Raw genomic sequence first — 19,186 nt, 5'->3', positions numbered from 1 at the left:
GAGTTACACAGTCTATGACGTTTAAGGCTTACGTTGAAGTGGCTCATCGGCCAAAAGGCTAACTCAGAATGGAAATTTAAGTTTTCAGATAAATTGATTAAAGGAGTACATACTATTCTTGTGGGAAACTGGAAAATTCACAGCCTTGGAAGTGTTCATATGTGAAAAGAACTCAAGTTAAAACCTCCGATTTCGGAAACCACGTGAAAGAACAGAATAAGGACGGGTGAGGCGCACGCAGCACAGGCGTGGAGCAGAGTCACAAGATAGAAGGTTCTGCTCCTAAAGGTCAACAAACAGAATCACTAAAGACATTAGGAAGAAAAGGTCAAAAAGATCCCAAAATTATATAATGAATGAAAAAGTTTTAGAGGAATATAATATATAACTTATATCAATCTTATGTTTTTTAAAGGAAGTAGGTCACTCTCTAGTAGCTAATCAAGGTGGATTTAAGGATCCTAAAGAAGCCTGAAAATTTTAAGTAAAGTAAATCAATATGTAAAACTTCTTTATTGATGTCTGGCTCGGGTGTAAAATGGGCCCAGAGGCTCACAAGCTAAAGGGCAGGTCTTGACTGGTGGTACTTTGGCCATCTGGTTGCTGACATCAGCCCTGGGCTAGTTTGTTTGTGAGTTCAGAGCTGAATGGGCTGTTAGCAACGTGGAAACAGGTGGCTTTAGACACACCTTTAAAGCTCATACCCTGACTGCTGTCTCCTCCTCCTGCCCACCATGTGCTGAGTGAATCACTTTTTCTCCCCACGTCTTCCCCTCCATGATGTTGTGCCTCACAGGGGTCCAAAAGCAACAAAGTCAAGTGACCACAGACCGAAATGATGAGCCAAAGGAATTCTTCCCCTCAAGTTGTTTTTCTAAGAGATTTTGTCAGTAATGAAGCGTTACTAACACAAAACAGTATCTCGCGGGGAGAAAAGCAGCTTTTTTTTTTTGTTGTTTTTGTCAGACTTGCAAGAAATAGAAACTTTATCATTTTAACTGGTTCACTTCAGAAGAAAAAGAAGCAGTGGTTCATCCACCTCACTCCTTTAGATTTGGTTAATAATTCACACTAGCAAAAGAAGAGAAGAAAATATGCGTGCTCTCTCCAGAAGACTCCGAAAAATGAGATTCCAAAATTTAGCATGCCGTGGCTAGAGAAATGGCTCAGTCGTTAAGACTAATCACCGCTCCTACTGAGGGCCAGGTTCCATACCCAGCACCCACATCAGGCATTTCACTACCTCCTCTAACTCCACCCAGAGGATCGAACACCCTCTGACCTCTGTGGCCAGCTGCATACACATGGTGCATATAAATGATATAGACATACATACACATAAATATAAAATAAATATTTTTAAAAAATTACAAGCTGGAACTATGGCTCAGTAGTTAAGTGCACATACTTCTCTTGCAAAGCACCCCAATTCAGTTCCCAGCACCCATGTTGGAAAGCTCACAACCACCTGTAACTCCAGCTCCTTGGGATTAGATGCCTTCTTCTGGCCTCTATGGGCACCTACAGACCCAGGCACATGCCTACACACAGAGACACATACACACACAATTATAAAGATAATAAAAGTTTTAAAACACTAACACGGTCATGGCCAACCACCTAAATACTGGAAATGGAATACACCTCCTTAATAAAGGCTACTAACGAGAACAAAAGCACTGAAAGATGGCGCAAAGCATTCTGCAGAACAAAAGCAACTAAAATTGGAAACAAGACCAAAAGTGGTCTCACACACAAAAATAAAAAGAGCAAATATTCCAGCAGTGATTTCACCATGGTTCCATGGAGTATATTAAAATCACAGGAACTGGAAAGACAGAAACAAGCAGGCATTCTTTGTAAACATCTGACAGTTTAGGATCCGTGACTCATGAGAATTAATAACAGCATCAAGCAAGTACACCTACAAGTGCCAAAATCAGGTTCCAAGCAGACAGAAAGCAATGAAACTATCTTAACGTTGGAAAAAAACAGAACCCTAGGAGAATTGACCAAGGAAACATAAACATCTGCAAAAAAATATTTTGCCCACAGTCACACAGAACACCATCTTCTTCTGCACATGGGCTGGCAGCTCCTTCCCTGTGCAAGGAGCAAACCTAACTTCTTGGCTCAAGATAAAAACAACAGTGGTTCTTCTCTTTTCAGACACTCCATGGCCCCTGAGACTTCTCAGAGTTTGGGCCTCAAGGGTAGGGAAGCAGCTGGTCTGTCTGTATCCATTCCCAGAGCACTTCCCTGTGACCGACACACACACACACTCACACCATGCTCTCCAGGAAATCTTCTGTTAAAAAGAAATATTAAGACACCAGAATGTGGGACCAGAGAGATAGTTCAAAGGGTGAAGGTGCTTGCTGCCAAGCTTCATGACCTGAGTTCAAACCCCAGGGCCCACGTGGTGAAAGGCAAGAACTGACTTCCACAAGTGTCCTCTCTTACTCCACACATTGCACATTGGCATGCATGAAAATGAATAACACACATGGGAGGGCAAATAAATAGACAAAATAATTTTAAGGAAACAAAAATATAGGCATCACAGTGTACCCTCTAATCCCAGCACCCAGGAGGTGGCTACAGCAAAAGGACTATGAGCTAGAGGCTAGTCTGAATTGTGTAGCGAAACCATATCCCCAACACACACACACACACACACACACAACTCCTTTAGCTGACTGTAAACTCACAAATATATGCAAATATATGCAGATATGTGCAAGTGTGCACTATAACTTATAATAAATTCTAAGTCAAGAATCAACAGGATTTGGGGGTTGGAGAGATGGCTCAGTGGCTAAAAGCACTTGCTGTTCTTGCAGAGGACCTAAGTTTGGCTCCCACATGGCAGCTAGAAACCGTCATTAACTCCAGATCCAGGGGATCCAGTGCCCTCTTCTGGTTTCAGTGGGTACCAGGCATGCACATGGGACACATGCATACATGCAAGCAAAATACTCATACACATGAAATAAAAATAATAAAATTTTTAAAAGAGTCAACAGGGTTAGAGTTAGAATTAATTTCTCTAGCTCAGAGGTCCTAAATCTGAGCGTTTCATCCCCCACAAGATGTCACCAAACATCACAGCTAGGGACATGAGACAGTGGTGTGTTCAGGAAGCGATCAGAGGAAATAAGAAGGGGCAGAATGGGGAGGAGAAGAGGCCACACTGAAGGTATGCTGAGTCACTGCATTTGCCACTGTAGGCTTTCGGGCTCCCTCCCTGGTGTCCAGGGCTGTCCACACATCCAGGCTGTGTCTTTGGGCTGTGTGTGAAGGGGCTTGGAGAAGACGATGTGAAAGCTAGAGATGGGCTCGGGAAGGGGTGCTTTCTGGGATGCCAGGTCTGCGCTCCCATGGAGCTGCCTTACACAGCCCCCGCTGAATTGAGGGTTAGGAGAGGAGATGAGCCATTGCTTCTTTCCTGTGGGTGGTCTGCAGTGCACTGGCAATACAGCAGCTGCAGATGTTGCCATGCAGAAGCCATGCACGGGCTTCTTTGTGTTAGCCCATTTCATCTGCATAACATGCCATGAAGCCACTGACAGGATTTATTTCTCAATGATTTGGTGATGAAATTGTTGCACGCAGAGACTAAATTACTTATCCCAGGTCACTCTGCTGAGAGGTGGTTATACCTGGATATGACAGGTCTCCTTTTTAACTGAACAAAGCTAATGTCTAAGCTGCCACTGAAGCGAGGTGCTCCATGGTTTCTTGTTATGTAGCAGTGCCTCAGTCACTCACAGACTGGGCTTTAGATCCTCAGAGCTTCGACGCCTAGATGCATTAAAAAGTCCAAGTGAACTACGGGAAGAAGTTGGGCCCTGGCATTTTTCTGTGGAATCCTGCCACTTCCTACCAGTTCTTGGGGTTCCTTTCAAATGAAAAGTCGGTGGTTAATTGTAGCAACAGATGTAAGGTACCACTTGCTTGCCCTGACTACAGTGGGTTCAGTGCAGGTGAGAGCTGTGTTCAGTGGGGTTGAGGCATGGCTCCAGTTTGTGTCCTTTACTACTTGGGTTACGCTCAGATGGGTTTGAATCGTGGGCTCCTCTTTCATTTTTATGTCATTTGTGTGCATTTGGAAAGTGGATGTCTATTCAGAATCCCATGCGACTATTAATAAAGAGTATTAAATATCAAATCAAAAATATCCTTAGTCTTCAAAGGCTAAACTTTGAATCTCGATCACCATCTGAGAGACTCGAATCAATCAAACAAGGTTTTATTTGGCCCTTGTTTATGACTAGTTAATACAAGGAATGTGGTCTTTGGACAGGATTTTGTGATCATTGTGAATATGTGCATAATTTGAATTTCACTGAGTTAGGCTTTTGAAATGTCACATGACATAATTTTCAGTAATTCGCCTTCTGTTTTCAGTCAACGCCGAGATGGTAGCATTTCCTTCTTTCGCAGCCGTCACTTGTGATGGCGGTACTGGATTCACCCACCCTTAGGAAGCAGTTAGCATCTCCTTTCTTAGCTACCCTGTCATAGCTACAGCTGTGCAGCGGTGAGCTCTGCACAGATGTTCCATGTGAACAGATCCAAGCTGTCAGGAGCTGGGCCCCTTGATGGCTGCTGGACTGTACTACTCGCTCAAGGGACCTAAGTTCAGTTCCTGGTACCCATGCTGGGTGACTCACAACCACCTGTAACTGCATGTACAGGGAATTGGGTGTTTAGACTTTCTGAAGACACATGTGCTAACATATACAACCCATACACAGATGTACATATTACCATTGTCTTAAAAATAAAAATAGACCTTTTAAAAAAGAGTTGAACCTCTTCATTTATTTATTTTAATAATACAGGGCCTAGTCTTTGATGCTGATTTTGGAAGCTAGGTAAACCAACCGGAAATTTGACCATGCAATATCTTTCTAACAATTAGTTAAAACTTGGAAAATAGTTTAAATAATTCTAAAGGAGAAAAGAAAGATGTGTTGAGTGGTCCTCTCCATCCTTGGTTCAGATTGTTTCCATGCCAACTATTTATGAAAATACACTTATTTATAGACCCATGTATGGTCTTTTTGTGGAATTTAAGAAGGCCAAGGGTCCTTGGGTTTATTTTTAGTAATTGACATTTTAATATTTTCATTGACTTAGAGGTATCTCAGATATTTATCACACAATAGAACTTTCCCCTAACAAGCATGCTTATGATCCTGTATCCTATTAGCATTTACCTAGTGGATTTGTTGCTGGTGCTTGTTCCTCGCTTTCCCATGGAGACTGAAATATCAGACAAACACAGCCTCCGTTTCAAGCTTTGTCTTTGCCAAAGAAATACCCTAAATGTGGCTGCCCTTGAGACATGAGAGGCCGTGGGCACTGCAGAACTCTATCATGAGAAAAGGCATGACTATAAAGTAAGTCTGCAGGTTTGCCAGAAGACAGCTGAGTCCAGTCACATCTCTGGGAGGCAGTGGAAGCAGCTACATCCCAAGACATTCATCTGCAGTCCTTCTGGACAAACCCCAGGAGTCGCGGGTCTCACAGCAGCTTGTACAAAGGGTGTGGCGCCTCTACAACATGATGGCTTTGCCGTTTAGACTTTATCCGAGCATCAGGTGAGTCGCAGAGGTCACTGTTACACATCTGCAGTCTGGCTCAGACTGGCCAAAATAAAAACATCGGAGGGACCTCAAACAACACAGTTATCTCACTTTAGACAAAAGCCCAACGGGCTTAAAATCTATGTGAGCTGAAAGACCTTCTGTGTTGGCTATATAGATGTAGCTTTAAAAGCGCTTTAAAGATATTCCAAAAATAATTTAAAATCAAGCAGGTAGCCAAAGAAAGCACCACATTAGACATGCAGAACCAAAAGCTAGTATGATAAAATGTTATCATAGCTCAGTCGGTCTAGTCAGGTTCAGTGCCCCCTCACGTGCTTCGTATGCAGTAAATTCTGTTGTAACACATGCTATGTCGCTATATTAGTCTTATATAATATTAATATTTTAATCTTGATATGTGTCTTAGCCCTTTCTGAAGATGAATGATTTATAAAGCGTATAGGTGTATTTAACTCACGGTTCCTGAAGCCAGGATGCCGAGGGACCACGCTTCTCACAACAGTTGGGCATCTAACGAGAGCCTCCTGGCACCATACTGTCATAGAAAGATCACGTGGCCAATGAAAGCAAGTGTTTTAGCTCAGGTCTCTCCTCTTTCTTATGAAACCACCAATTTCATCATGAGGCAAACACCCCGTGGCCTCATATGACCCTAATAGTCAAATAGTCCTATCTGACCCTAATCCTCCAAGTAGTCCAAACTTCAAATACTATAGAAAGGTGAATTTGAGAATTAAGTTTTTAACCCATGAACTTCATGGGGCCACATTCAAACTCTAGCTTGAAAATAAGAATATAATACCGATACGGTATCTGGTCGTGTGTGTAATCGACCAAACAAGAGCTAACTAATACTACCGAATATATGACCGTGGCTGGTGTTATTTGAAATTCTATGGCCGAGGACCTCGTGTGTCAATTTGATGTCTATAAATGTATTCTGTGAACAAAACTGCGTAAGAGGGACCCAGGGTCGTTTTATATGATGTAATATGATTTCCAAAAATACTTCTGGCAGCTGGGAGACAGCTGGATGGCACCTGGAGCGGGGACAGCAGCCTGGAGACACAAGACGCTTTGTTCTGTCCACATAATGCTTTATCGACGGCTGCAGCAGTTTGCCTGGAAGGCAGGGTACGAAGTGTCAATCAAGGAGCAAAGCAGAAAAGTAGGCATTTGTTGGTTTCAGAATACATACCTTGCAGCATGAAGCTCAGGATCTTACTAGGCTTTATACATATGTAGGTGTGCATGTGTGCATATGAACATCGTGGGAAGAAATGGGCATTGTTGCTTGCACATATGACTGTCAGGACAGTGCATTGAGCATGACAGTGGAGCAGTCTGGTTCTGAGACTCGCAGGCACCACTCTTGAAAACAGACCCATCCTCCGTGCCGATATTTTCTGAGCAGTAAACAAGCCAGGGGAAAAAATGAAATTGGGTTTGGAAAGCCACTTTTGAGAGTTTTCATATGGAGGACTTTGTGCTCCCCAACTCCATGCCTTATGTTTTCCAAAGTTATTTTTAATTGGGGTTGCATAACCTGCTAGTGATTAAACCTGCAAACTTGCAGGCTTTTTATGTCTGTAATTAGATGAGGTTGGACTCTCCCCCAGGCAGAGAAGGTATGTTGAGCCTCTTCCACATCTGCTCTCAGGAGGCCTCTGTAGCTGCTAGAAGAAGGGAAGCTTTCAGAATCCTATAACCTGGGCCGGCGAGATGGATGGCTCAGCGGGCGAAGACGCTTGCTGAAAAGTCTGCGGATGACCCGAGTTTGATCCCTCATACTCACATGGTGGAAAGAGAGAACCGGCTCCCCGGATTTGTCCTCTGGCCTCCACATGCGTGCTGTGGTACGCATATACATTCACACACATAACACACACAATAAATAAATGTCATAAGAGCCAGCACATGTGACTAGCAGCATGGCACCTGTAGTTTAAGGAACTGCCTGAAGGTAGGGGTCACGGTGATAGTGCCAACCTCTTGATGCATTCTTGCCCCAATATAGGACGTTTCGGCAAAGGACATCCTAACGTATCAGAACTCATAAAAATCATGGTCACGGTTATAGAAAATGGAGCCCTAGTCAAAGGGGCTTTATTGTACTAATCTCTCTATTTTAAATAGTTAGATTTTTCCTGGTTTAAAAGTCTTCAAAGTAGAATTAAACTGCTGGGAATTGGGCGCTGTTAGAGGCCATTCCCTGAGAGTATGCAGTATGACTTCGGGGTCACTGGTTGAGCGGGTGGAGAGCCCAAGGTTATGCTGACTCCAGCGGTCAAAGTCACTGTCCTCAGCCCTTTCAGAAATGAGCAACAGTGACTCTCAGTGACTGCAGTGTCCCACAGACATTTCTCAGATGGCAGCATAGGCATGTGGCGCTTCATTTTTGATTCTTGGACACCAAAGAGCCAGGGTCTCAGGGACGGCTCACAAGATGGCTTTGGAAACAACACAAAAACGAAGAACACAATCAGTTTCTTCAGGACGGCAGATCACAGAACATGGGGGACAAAACAGCCCCCCAAAACGTGAAGACACGAGGGCTAGTCTGGCTGCCAAAGACAAATGTTTTATATCTGATTTTCCCCAGCGGAGGCTGTACACAGCTCCTGGTGCCGACAAGGTCTGAAGAGTTCCCATTGTCTGACTGCTGAATGGACAGATTACCACTGAGCTCCCCAGGGAGCAGATTTCAGAGTGGAAACATTGTAAAAGATTTTTGGAGGAAATTCAAATCTGCATGTTCTTCCAGTCAGAAGCCAGTTAGTGCTGGATGGGACTATAGCAGGGCATAAATGAAGGGCAAAGAGAGCAGGGGACATAACAGCAGGGCCCGTCACAGCCTGGTGAAGCTTATTAGACACTCAAAGGCTGATGATGGGTGTGCGTCTCTGAAGCTGAGAACTGAAAGACCCCTTAAACTGCAGTCTTGCAGCCAGCTCTGAGGAGAGAACATGAACGGCGTCACTATTCACAGATAACCCAGTCTTACTGACTGGATGGGATGCTCTGTTGGGAATCTCTGAAAATTTGACAAAGCGCGGGTGTCTATAACCATCCCTCTAAAACAGATAAAAACAAGGACAAGTTGAAATCAAGGAAACAATGACAAATTCAGATTGTCTGCGTGGCTACTGACACAGTTTCCAGTCACATCCCTTCAACCACCTGTGCGCCATGCAGAGCAGGGGGCTCCTGCATTTTCCCCCTCAGATGGTGTGTGGCAGGGGCTCGAGGACAGACAAGCATGAGGCACGTGTGTCAGCTTTCTGTCACTGTAACAAATTACCTCAGACAGTCAACTTAAGAGAAAAGAAGGTTTACTTTGGTTCACAGTTGGGGGGGCGGGTGTCCTAATCCAGCATTAGTTAGAAGTCTATGACAGCCATTCGCCTCACAAGCCAAGGAGTGAAGAGACTACATGTTTGCAATGCCCCTTTGATTCAAGGTGATATTCTTAAATATTGTCATTTGCATTATCTGTCTGTAGCTGGGGCTACAGTTGGGCACATCACGCTTTTTAAATAGTCCCATGCAAATACTTGATACTGTTTCTGAAGAATCATGTGGATATTGGCTGCAGACATAAATCAGTTGACTTGAATCCGTTTTAGGATTTGGTAACTGTTAGCCACTTCAAAGTTTCTCTCTCCCCGCCCTTCTTTTCACATGTTCCCTCAGTGAAAGGTCTGTATTGAAAAGCCTTGGGGTAATTTGAGGGAATGAGGGTACCTGAAGGATGAGCATGCAAAGTAAGATAATTCCACGAGCCCTGAGTTCGAATCCAGCTGCCATTGGTGGGGTTGACTCTTTCTGTGACTGCTTTTGCCCTGTCACATCCTGGGCTAAGTGTTAACCCAGAGCACCCCCCCCCCCGAAGAGCTCCCTGGCAAGCTTCTTAGAAAGTCAGAATGTCCTCCCATATAAAAATTTTATTGTACATGTTTGTTATTGACTATGCAGAGTGATCCTGTTTATAGCCTGTAAGAATGAATTTAAAGTGATTTTGCATGTAACAATATGCACACACAAGTCTCTAGTGTACTATGTATAGGTGATCTATTATGCTTCCATGTTTGACTTGGCTTTTTGGTTTTGAGATGTTTTTGGTTGGTTGGTTGGTTGGTTGGTTGGTTGGTTGGTTGGTTGGTTGATTGTTTGGTTGGTTGGTTGGTTCGTTGGTTCGTTGGTTCGTTGATTATTTTGAACTACTCTTTATTTTTGATTGAAAGGCTAATATAAAACTGTGGTTTAATTGGATTCATGTTTATATTTTCTCAAATTTGGCCCAAGAAGTTGTTTGTTAGACTCTAAGAACCACATGGAACTCCCAAAGTGTCCTCTTATACTTTAAGTGGTAGGTAACTTGGGGGGAGTTACCATAAATCTTAAGTGCTACTGGCCTTTAGGAATCTAAATGTGAATAAAACAGGCTCAAACAACGCAGGGTGGAACTGGAACTATGTTCTGGTTTCAGCACTCTGAAAAAAAAAATTACTCTAAACCTCAAAAACTGTGGGCCAAAAGTGTTGGAAGTCCTTAGAAAAGAAACATCGACATGCTTTTTCTGCATGGTTGATTGTTTTGTTATTTTAATTGCTTGTGCAGTGGTACATGACTGTGTAATCATGTCTCCACGTGGTTCATGTTGAATTGCATCATTATGGAAATATGATGCTCCATTAAGCATTAGGGAAATAATTGTTGTTTTGATAAAAACAAGAGCACAGCCCTTTTTTATAAGCTCCATAAATTGTCAGCAGATGTCTTTAAGATGTACACACCCCCATTTCTTCTTAAATGTAATTTTAGGGTCCTATTTTAAAACCTCTCCTTACTGTGTCTTGTCCTGGATAATGGTGCCCACAGGGGTGACCAGAGGGTGAATTTAATCGTCCTAGCATGAGAGTCCCCTCTGTCCTCCTTGTCTGCAACCTTCCTGCCCCTTGCTTTCTCTTACGTGAAGTAGTCTAATAGCATTTCCAAAGAATATACTAGAATATGTTTGCTATGGTTTGAGAGTGAAATGTCCCTTACAGACTCAAGTGTGTGAACGCTTGGTCTCCGGGGAGGTCATGGCACTGTTTGGAAATGATACCTATCCAGAGATGTATTTGTGAGACTTATGGTTTGTAGCTGGACTCCAGTTCTAGCCAACATCTCTAACGAGCTGCCGATATGCCCCCACCACTGACAGGATCCACTCCCACAGCCATGACTGCCCCACACCTTTTCCACCATGAGACAAAACAAATCCTTCCTTCTTCAAGTTGGTTCCGTCAAGTGTTTCTGTCAAAGTGCAAGAAAAGTAACCAACACGGTGGAAAAGCCAGTCCTCAAATACCTGCTGTGTCCTACCCTGAATGTTTCCCTTCCAGCCTTATCGCTGTAGTTGGCATTGGCTGTGTCTTCCTTACTTTTCTCTTGCTGTGATAAAACAACATGATCAACACAACTTCCAGAAGGGTCTGCTTGAAGTTTAGGGTTCCAGAGAGATAAGAGTTCATCACAAACAAAGCAGGGAGTGTGGCAGCAGGCAGGCAGACATGGTGTTGGAGCAACAGGTGAGAGCTCACATCTAGATTCACAAACAGGAAGCAGAGAGAGCACTAGGGATGGCAAGAGACTTTTAAAACATCAAGCCTGTCCGCAGTGACGTACCTCCTCCAAGGAGGTTATACCTCCTCACCCTTCCCTAACAGTCCCACCAACTGGGGACCAAGTATTCAAAGGCCTGAGACTTATGGGCGACATCTCATTCAAATCATCACAGGCTGTCATTGTCTTTTGCTGTTTATCTGATTTCATTTCTTTGAGAATCCCATGTTCTCCCTTGGTACTATACCAAAACCTTTACTTGTTCCTTTACTTCTGACTTCTTGTCATTTTTTTCCATTGTATTCAGTTTTCATTTGGGTGTAGCCCAACCTATTCCAATAAAACTAGCACCTTCTAGATCTCACCATGGGTGGAGGGTCACTCAAGTTTTTTGCAAAGGGTATTGTAATGCAACAATTAGATATGTGATTGCAGGGATGGGGAAACAATCTTAAAATCTTTGCACATGCAAGCGGAGGAGGATAGATGGGTAGATAATCAGAAGTGGAGGAGCATACAGCACCCGTGATGCTGAATGTTAACTGCATCCCCTCAAACAAACCTTAGGGGGAAAACGTCCCCAAGAAAAGTCTAAGAAGCAGGATCATCGCTGATCATAGACAACTCAGTCACTGAGCAAAAGAACTGAGCTATTATAACAATGGTAAGTCAAAGTCAAGACATTCTAGCAAAGTAGTATTAGCCTTTGATTGGCCCAGCATGGCTAACAGCAAATCCAATGTCATATCTCCATTCCACCTTCAGTACCTCATTCCGTGCCTTGAAAAAGGGATCGCCAAAGTCAATCCTTATAGGGAGAATAAATGCAATCTGTAAATACTGTTTTCACATGTGCTCATACACTCGAACAGGGGCAGACAGTCCAGGTGCGATTGACTTTGCTGGCTGCTAGGAAATCTCACCTTCCCTGGCTAATCCATGGAGCCTGCACACGCCCTCTCTATGGTTTGAGATGAAACTTGCGTTGAGATAAATCATGACTTTAAGTTGTTTTCTCTAGCTTTCCCATAAAAATTAATGTCAGCCACAAAAGAAAATGATGTGAGCACTTAATTTTTATGACTCTCAAGTACGGAGTGGTACTCATTCATTTATTAGTTAACTTATTTTTGTAGTATTGGAAGTCAAACCGAGGGCTGCAGGTGCTAGGAAGGCACGCTGCTGGCACCGAGCCACACCCCCAGCTCCACTTTGAAATTATTTCAATCTGTTAGTCCCTGTTTCAAGAATCTGTCCTAAGTTTCTGAAAGCTTTCACCTTCATTCAATTTTTTTAATGTGCAACATTCCTTCTTGAAAATAAGAAAGCAGCTTAACAGCTGCCCCAGGCTGGCAGGGTAGACCAGTTAGCTATTTTCAAGGAAGCATTTCAGAAATTAACCGCCTCTCAAAAACAAGTATACCCTACCCCTCACTTAAGCCCCTCCTGTTCTTTGGATAAGGTGGAACTTGCCTTACCCAAGACCTGATGTATAGAAGCAGCTAGAATTCAACCACTGTTCGGAATTTGACCCTCATGACATTGCCCTTTCTAATATCCCTTCAAAGAGCTGTTGGGAATAAAGTGGGGCCCAAGACCCCCTCCCCATGAAAGATAATTTAGATGTTTCTCACCCTCACCACGTGGGAGAGCAGCGTGATGCTTTGAGGATAGCTCACGGCCCAGCAGCAACTTCATCCTCTGATACCTCAACAGAAACTCTCAGTGTTCGTAACTCACACGGGGATGTGCCGACTCCACAGGGAAGCGGGCTGAGGACCCCCTTCCAGTCCTGAGTAGCTCATGAACGTCCTACTTTAATTGTGCTGCTGCTGCTCTGGTCAAGTGCCATGACTAAAGCAACTTGAGAAGGAAAGGGATTTATTCTGCTCACATTTTTCTATCACTGCTCATCAGGAAAGGAATTCAAGCCGGGCAGGAACCTGGAGGCAGGAGCTGATGCAGAAGCCATGGAGGGGAGCTGCTTACTGGCTTGTTCCCCATGGCTTGCTCAGTCTGCTTTCTTATAGAACCCAGGCCCAGCAACCAGCCCAGGGATGGCAGTGCTCATAAATCTCTAATTAAGAAAATGCCCTATAGGCCTGCCTATAGCCCAACTTTACGGAAGTATTTTCTCAATTTAGGTACCCTTCTCTTGGATAACTATAGTCAGCGTCAAGTTGATATAAATCAAGCCAGCACAGGTTGTCCCAGAGCAAACTCTGCCTTTCCTGCCAGTACCAGCCCAAGACCCCACTCAGAAGCACCTGACCAAACCTATCCCAGCCCTCTGCTTTCTCTGTCTTCCCATCCCTGAGCCCTTGGCTTATCGGCCTTCTGAACAGACTTCTATTAATGCAAATACCCAAGGCTACCTCCAACCCTTCCCAAACCAAGCACCTATAGCAGGTTCAGGACCCTGTGGTGAATACTCAGTGGTTATGATTACTCTGCATTTTAACTACATTTGGAAAAGCTTTTGTGGGAAAGTGAGCCATTCAGCTGCTGAATCAAGCGCATGACAATCTTTTCTGCCCAAAATACAATATGAAGTTATTTTCAAAGGCTGGAATCAAGGGGTGTTAGCGTTAGCAGCTTTGTTCTGTCCTTTTTTCTTTTTTTTATTTATAAGTACAGAAGAAAAAGAAGAGTAGGTTTTCCCAATATGCCTTGAACGTGATTTAATACAACGTGCTGAACTCACCACTTATCATGAAGATCCTCCAATAAACAAGTGGCTGAGGGGTGAGTTGGCCCTCGGGTTAGTGAATTCAGTGATTTGTGCTGTTAGGATCTTGAGCTATCACTGCACAGTAGGATGTGATCACACAGCTCGGGAGATTTGTGCTCTGACGCATCAGGAGTGGGAAGGAAGGAGACATCATTCTCCTAGGGAGAGAGTCTGACTCTCCAGCAATGCAAACCCAAGAGAGGCCAGCTCCAAGTAGGACAGGAAATACTCGTCTTGTGGACTCACTGGTGAAAGAGCAGTTTGTCTTCAAGGGCTTCCTGGCCAAGAAGCTAGTATGTGTCAAGACTTGCTAAGGATAGTTGGGGGTGAGGTGGGAATTCTGACCCTTTTGGATCCAAGCTTTTTTATGAGGTGTGTGTGTGTGTGTGTGTGTGTGTGTGTGTGTACAACATGTGCCTCATGCATCTGCAGGTGCCCAAAGAGACCAGAGAAGGGTGTCTCCCCTGGAGATGGTGTCACCAGCAGTTATGAGCCACCTAGCATTGATGCTGGGAACCAAACTGAAGTCTTAATTCCTGAGCCATCATTTCAGGCCCTGGCCCAAGCATTAAAGATGGAACACTATCCCCTGAAAGCAGCATGCAGCAGCATCATTGTCAAAGAGAAGCCAAGCCTGACGCTGGTAGGAAATGGAAGCTAAACAAATTTTATTCAATACTGTTCCAGTTGAGAGACCACAGCTAGACCGGAGCTCAGCTCCCTAGAAGCAAAAGAGGCCTTTCAAACACGGGAATGTGTCGGGGCAGGGGGGCTGATGGATGTGACTGAGCCATCTGCCTGCTAACCCATACCTACAGAGTTGGGCTCCTAAAATCCTACAGAGATGGAGACAGGGGCCCTACCCTTGATGCCAGCATTTCACCTAGGTCCAGTCAAAGACAGCAAGGGGCTTCAGAGCTGCTGAGTTTCCTAAGGTCAATGCTCCAGGCAAAGGAAGCTTAGAGACCTAGGTCAGCTGTTGGTGGCTTTGTACTTTCTCAGGGAGGCATTTTCAGGGATCTCTGGTGTTTTCCTTTTTCTGGGAACAAGACTTGGAGAACCTGAGTTGTGCCTGTGTCCGTTTGCACAGGAAGCAGATAGTTTTACCGGTGCTCAAAGTCGCAGTTCTTCGGGCCAAGGTCAAGGCCTTGTGAGAAGAGCGGCAGGAGGACCTGATGAGAGCTTAGTGGAGGGTGGAAACTCCTGGGGGAGGTAAAATGGATATCAACTGATCCTCCTGCCTCAGCCTCCCAAGGGCTGAGATTGCAGGTGTGTACCTGTGGTGCCTGGCTTGTACTTAATTTTTTAAAGAAATAACAGTGAGGATTTTGTGCCTCCAATTGTTTCCTCCTCCTCCTCCTCTTTCCTAGTTCTCCTTTTTTATGAGAACCCCTAATTTTCAGGAGGTAAGAGACTGTGACCAGTGAACCTAGCCCCACCTTACCGCCTGTTTGTGAGATAGAGTCCTGCTGTCACACCGCCATATACCTTCATTTACGGGCCACCTATCCCTGGCTGCTCTGGCTGGTTTGATCTGCACAGACGGTAGAGCCTGCAAAGGCGCAAGTGCTGGCCACCAGGCCCTCTGCAGAAAACGGTTGCTGACACCTGCTCCGTGTATCTACTGGCTAACTGATTCATTTTTTTTTCCACCAAACTTATCTTTTCTGTCTTCTTGGATCATGAAGCTAGAAGCCCTAATAGAATCTTTATTATTTCCTCTGTGTCTCTCTGTATCTTCCCTGCCCTACCCCCACACGAGAAACTTTTCATTCAACCTGAAAAAAAAATAACCAATGTTTTCAGTCCCCATCAAGCCCTGAAGAGACAAATCAGAGCTCTCCGCTACCCAAGTGTGCATACATAATAATATTTATATAATAAATGATTGGGTTTGTAATTTGTGGCATTATTATATCTAACAAAACTGTTATCCTTTAATTTTGAAGAAATTGGTAGGTAAATCTTGATTCCATTAATGGAAACAATGATTAAATGTTTCTTTCTCTGGAAATAAAATAGCCTTTTTTATTTACTTGTTCCTTCCTTGAAACCTGTCCCTTCTTTTCCTCAGCAAAGAAATCAAAGGTCTTATCCCAAAGGGTCAAAGGCAGGCTTTTAGTTTGTGAGATTATGGCTGTGGTGCCATGGTGTGAAGAAAAGGCAATTTGTAAAAGCATTTAATCTCACAGCCAAATGTTAGGGCTCTAGCCTGGGCTGATTTTCCTCTCCCCGGAGTTCAACATATTAAACTATGTCAGTCACCTCATAGCCCTTCAGATGGTTCTAATAATTACAATCGTAATGTCAGGAGGGGGTGGAAGAGGCGGTATCGGCGAGGATGTGAAGACGTCCGCGCACTGTGGGCTCTCCGTGAGAACATAAAGCTGGACAGCTGCTGTGGAAAACGGCATAGTTCTCCTCAGAAACCGAAATCTGGAACCCCCATGTGATGCAACAGTTCATTTCAGCACATGTACCAGAAAGAACGCAAAGCAGAATCATAAGAATGTGTAGACATTGGACATCTGTATTCACAGAAGCGTTATTCACAGACTCTCAGAGGTGGAGGCAATGACTGCCTTCCCACAGCAGAGTGAGCAAAGAATGGCTTTCCTCCCCAACTTGCTTTTTGGTCATGGTTTTTTGTCAAAGCAGTAGAAACCCTAACTAAGATACATACATGGTCTGTATGTACAGTGGATTATTTTTTTAAGATTGATTTATTATGTATACAGTATTCTGACTCCATGTATACCTGCAGGCCAGAAGAGGGCGCCAGATCTCATTACAAATGGTTGTGAGCCATCATGTGATTGCTGGGAATTGAACTCAGAACCTCTGGAAGAGCAGCCGGTGCTCTTAACCACTGAGCCATCTCTCCAGCCCATACAGTGGACTATCACACAGCCTTCAAAGGAAGGAAATTGTTAAACACTGGACTATGTGGATGAACCCTGAGAATGTTATGCTAAAAAAAGAAACCTAGATACACACACACACACACAGAGAGAGAGAGAGAGAGAGAGAGAGAGAGAGAGAGAGAGAGAGAGAGAGAGAGAGAGCGAGCTGTGTCACTTTGGATACTTGGAACAGCAGATTCAGGAGATAGAGGTGACCTGTAACTGACAAAAGAGGTAAAGGCACTGTTGAGTGGATACAGAAGTTCAGTGTAAGGGTGCACAGCAAAGCGAATGTATATAATAGTACTGAGCAGCATCGTGAATATTCAGGTGAGGTAGCTGGAGAGTTGGCTGGGCAGTTAAGAGCACTTGTTGCTCTCACAGAGGACCTGGGTTCAGTTCCCTACACCCACCTATAGTTCACAACTACCTGTCACTCCGGTTCCAGGGGATTGGAGCTCCTCTTCTGGCCTCTGAGTGCTGCTACATACACAAGGTGCACAAAACCTTGTACACTCCATGCGTGTTTTAGTCAGGGTTTCTATGGTTTTGACGAAACATCACGACCAAAAAGCAAGTTGGGGAGGAAAGGATTTATTCTGCTTCCACATTTCCATAGCACTGCTCATCATGAAAGGAAGTCAGGAAAGGAATTCAAACAGAGCAGGAACCTGGAGGCAGGGGCTGATGCAGAGGTCATGGAGGGGTGCTGCTTACTGGCTTGCTCTCCATGGCTTGCTCAGTTTACTTTCATATGGAACCCAGGACTGCCAGTCCAGGGGTAGCACTCCCTACAATGGGCTGGGCCCTCCCCAGCAATCTCTAATTAAGAAAATGCCCTATAGGCTGGCCCACAGCCTGATCTTATGAAGGCATTTTCTCCACTGAGGTTCCTCCTCTCAGATAATTATTGTTTGTGTCAAGTTGACATAATTCTAGCCAGCACACCATATATATATATAAATTGTAAAAAAAAAAGCTTTAAAAATTATTAAGATGAGCAGTTTATGTCTCATGTTTTTAACCACACTTTTACCATCTCTGGGGATGCTATCATGGAACTGATCATTCGGATGCATGTTGCAGTCCAGACAAAGTTCTGGATAGTTCCTGTCTTCAGAGTCTCACAGCAGGTAGTTTATCTAGCTCTGTCTGTGGTATTACAGGATGCTCTAGGAAAGGGGGAATCAATGAGATCATAGAACACCCCCCCCACCATGGCCGCCTTATCGCTTGCTCCTGTGCTCTTGTGTAGCTAGAAATCCAGGTAAGGTTTTTCTTTCTGTTAAACCCAATGCTGCAAACCAGCACAGTCCCTTTGGTGAGCTCTTTCAGGAGCAGCAGGATGGGTTGAGAGCCTACATTTGCTTTCGCACAGCACTGAAGTCAGGTAAATTCCCATCTGAGTCAGATCATCCATCCCCTCACTGACTCCAGCCAAGACTGTGCCAAGCATCAGAATTTAAATTCTTAATCACCATCTTGGCTCAAGTCTTTCCTCAGCCCACTGAGGAGTCCATCGCTAGAATCTGAAAGCTGCCAGACAGTACCGTGGCATCAAGGGTCACCCCTCAGTGTCTTGCAAAAATAACAACAGTGCAAGCAACTGGAAGAAAATGACATCTGTTCTTTTCATTTGTGAACTCTGCTGGGTTCCACTGCGCATGATACATTGACTTCAGAAACAGTGCACAAACACCCACCAGAAAAACCCAGAAGCGGCAGTCACAAAAGATGAGCGAAGCCTGGGCATCCATTTAAGGGAACAATATGCGTCTTGCTGAGTCTTACTAACCAGGAGGATAGAGGACTGTCTGTAAGGCGAGCCTCCAGGGAAGTTGAGAGGCTGCTATGCTTCTAGACCTCTCTTCTGTGTGCATGTGTGGTGAGAAGCCTGCTTCGTTAGCCATGCTGTTTTTCAGTTCTTCCAACGGCACTTAGAGTAAGTGTTTGAGACATGAACCTTACATTTAAATATTCGGGGATTTTTCCTTTTCCATGGATAACATATATCCTGGTTTGGTTTGGTTTTGTTGACTTGCCACGTGCTATGGTCATCTGAGAAGAGGGAGCTTCAGTTGAGAAAATGTGACCATAACATTGACCTCTAAGTAAGCCTATGGGGCATTTTCTTGATTGATAATAGACGTGAAAGGGTCCAAACCATTGTGGGCAATGCCATGCCCACACTGGTGGTCCTGGGGTCTGTAAGAAAGTAAAATGAGCAAACCATGGAGGAGCAAAGCAGTCAGCAGCCTTCCTTCATGGCCTCTGCTTTGGTTCCTGCCTCTACATCCCTGTCTCAAGTTCCTGCCCCAACTTCC

At 44.4% G+C, this 19,186-nt stretch overlaps 1 protein-coding gene across 3 annotated transcripts in view; it reads left to right on the top strand.

The window, feature by feature from the left end:
* Phactr1 (phosphatase and actin regulator 1) overlaps positions 1-19,186 on the top strand; it is a 241,247-nt gene that overhangs the window by 122,884 nt on the left and 99,177 nt on the right. The gene's annotated exons all lie outside the window — the stretch shown is intronic.

Source organism: Alexandromys fortis, unplaced genomic scaffold (genome assembly GCF_014885135.2).
Source record: "Alexandromys fortis isolate MF-2015 unplaced genomic scaffold, M_Fortis_MF-2015_v1.1 scaffold_5, whole genome shotgun sequence".
In the NCBI taxonomy this organism is placed as follows: Eukaryota; Metazoa; Chordata; class Mammalia; order Rodentia; family Cricetidae; genus Alexandromys; species Alexandromys fortis.
The sequence above is the reverse complement of the archived record's forward strand: the minus strand, read 5'-3'. Positions and strand labels throughout refer to the sequence as shown.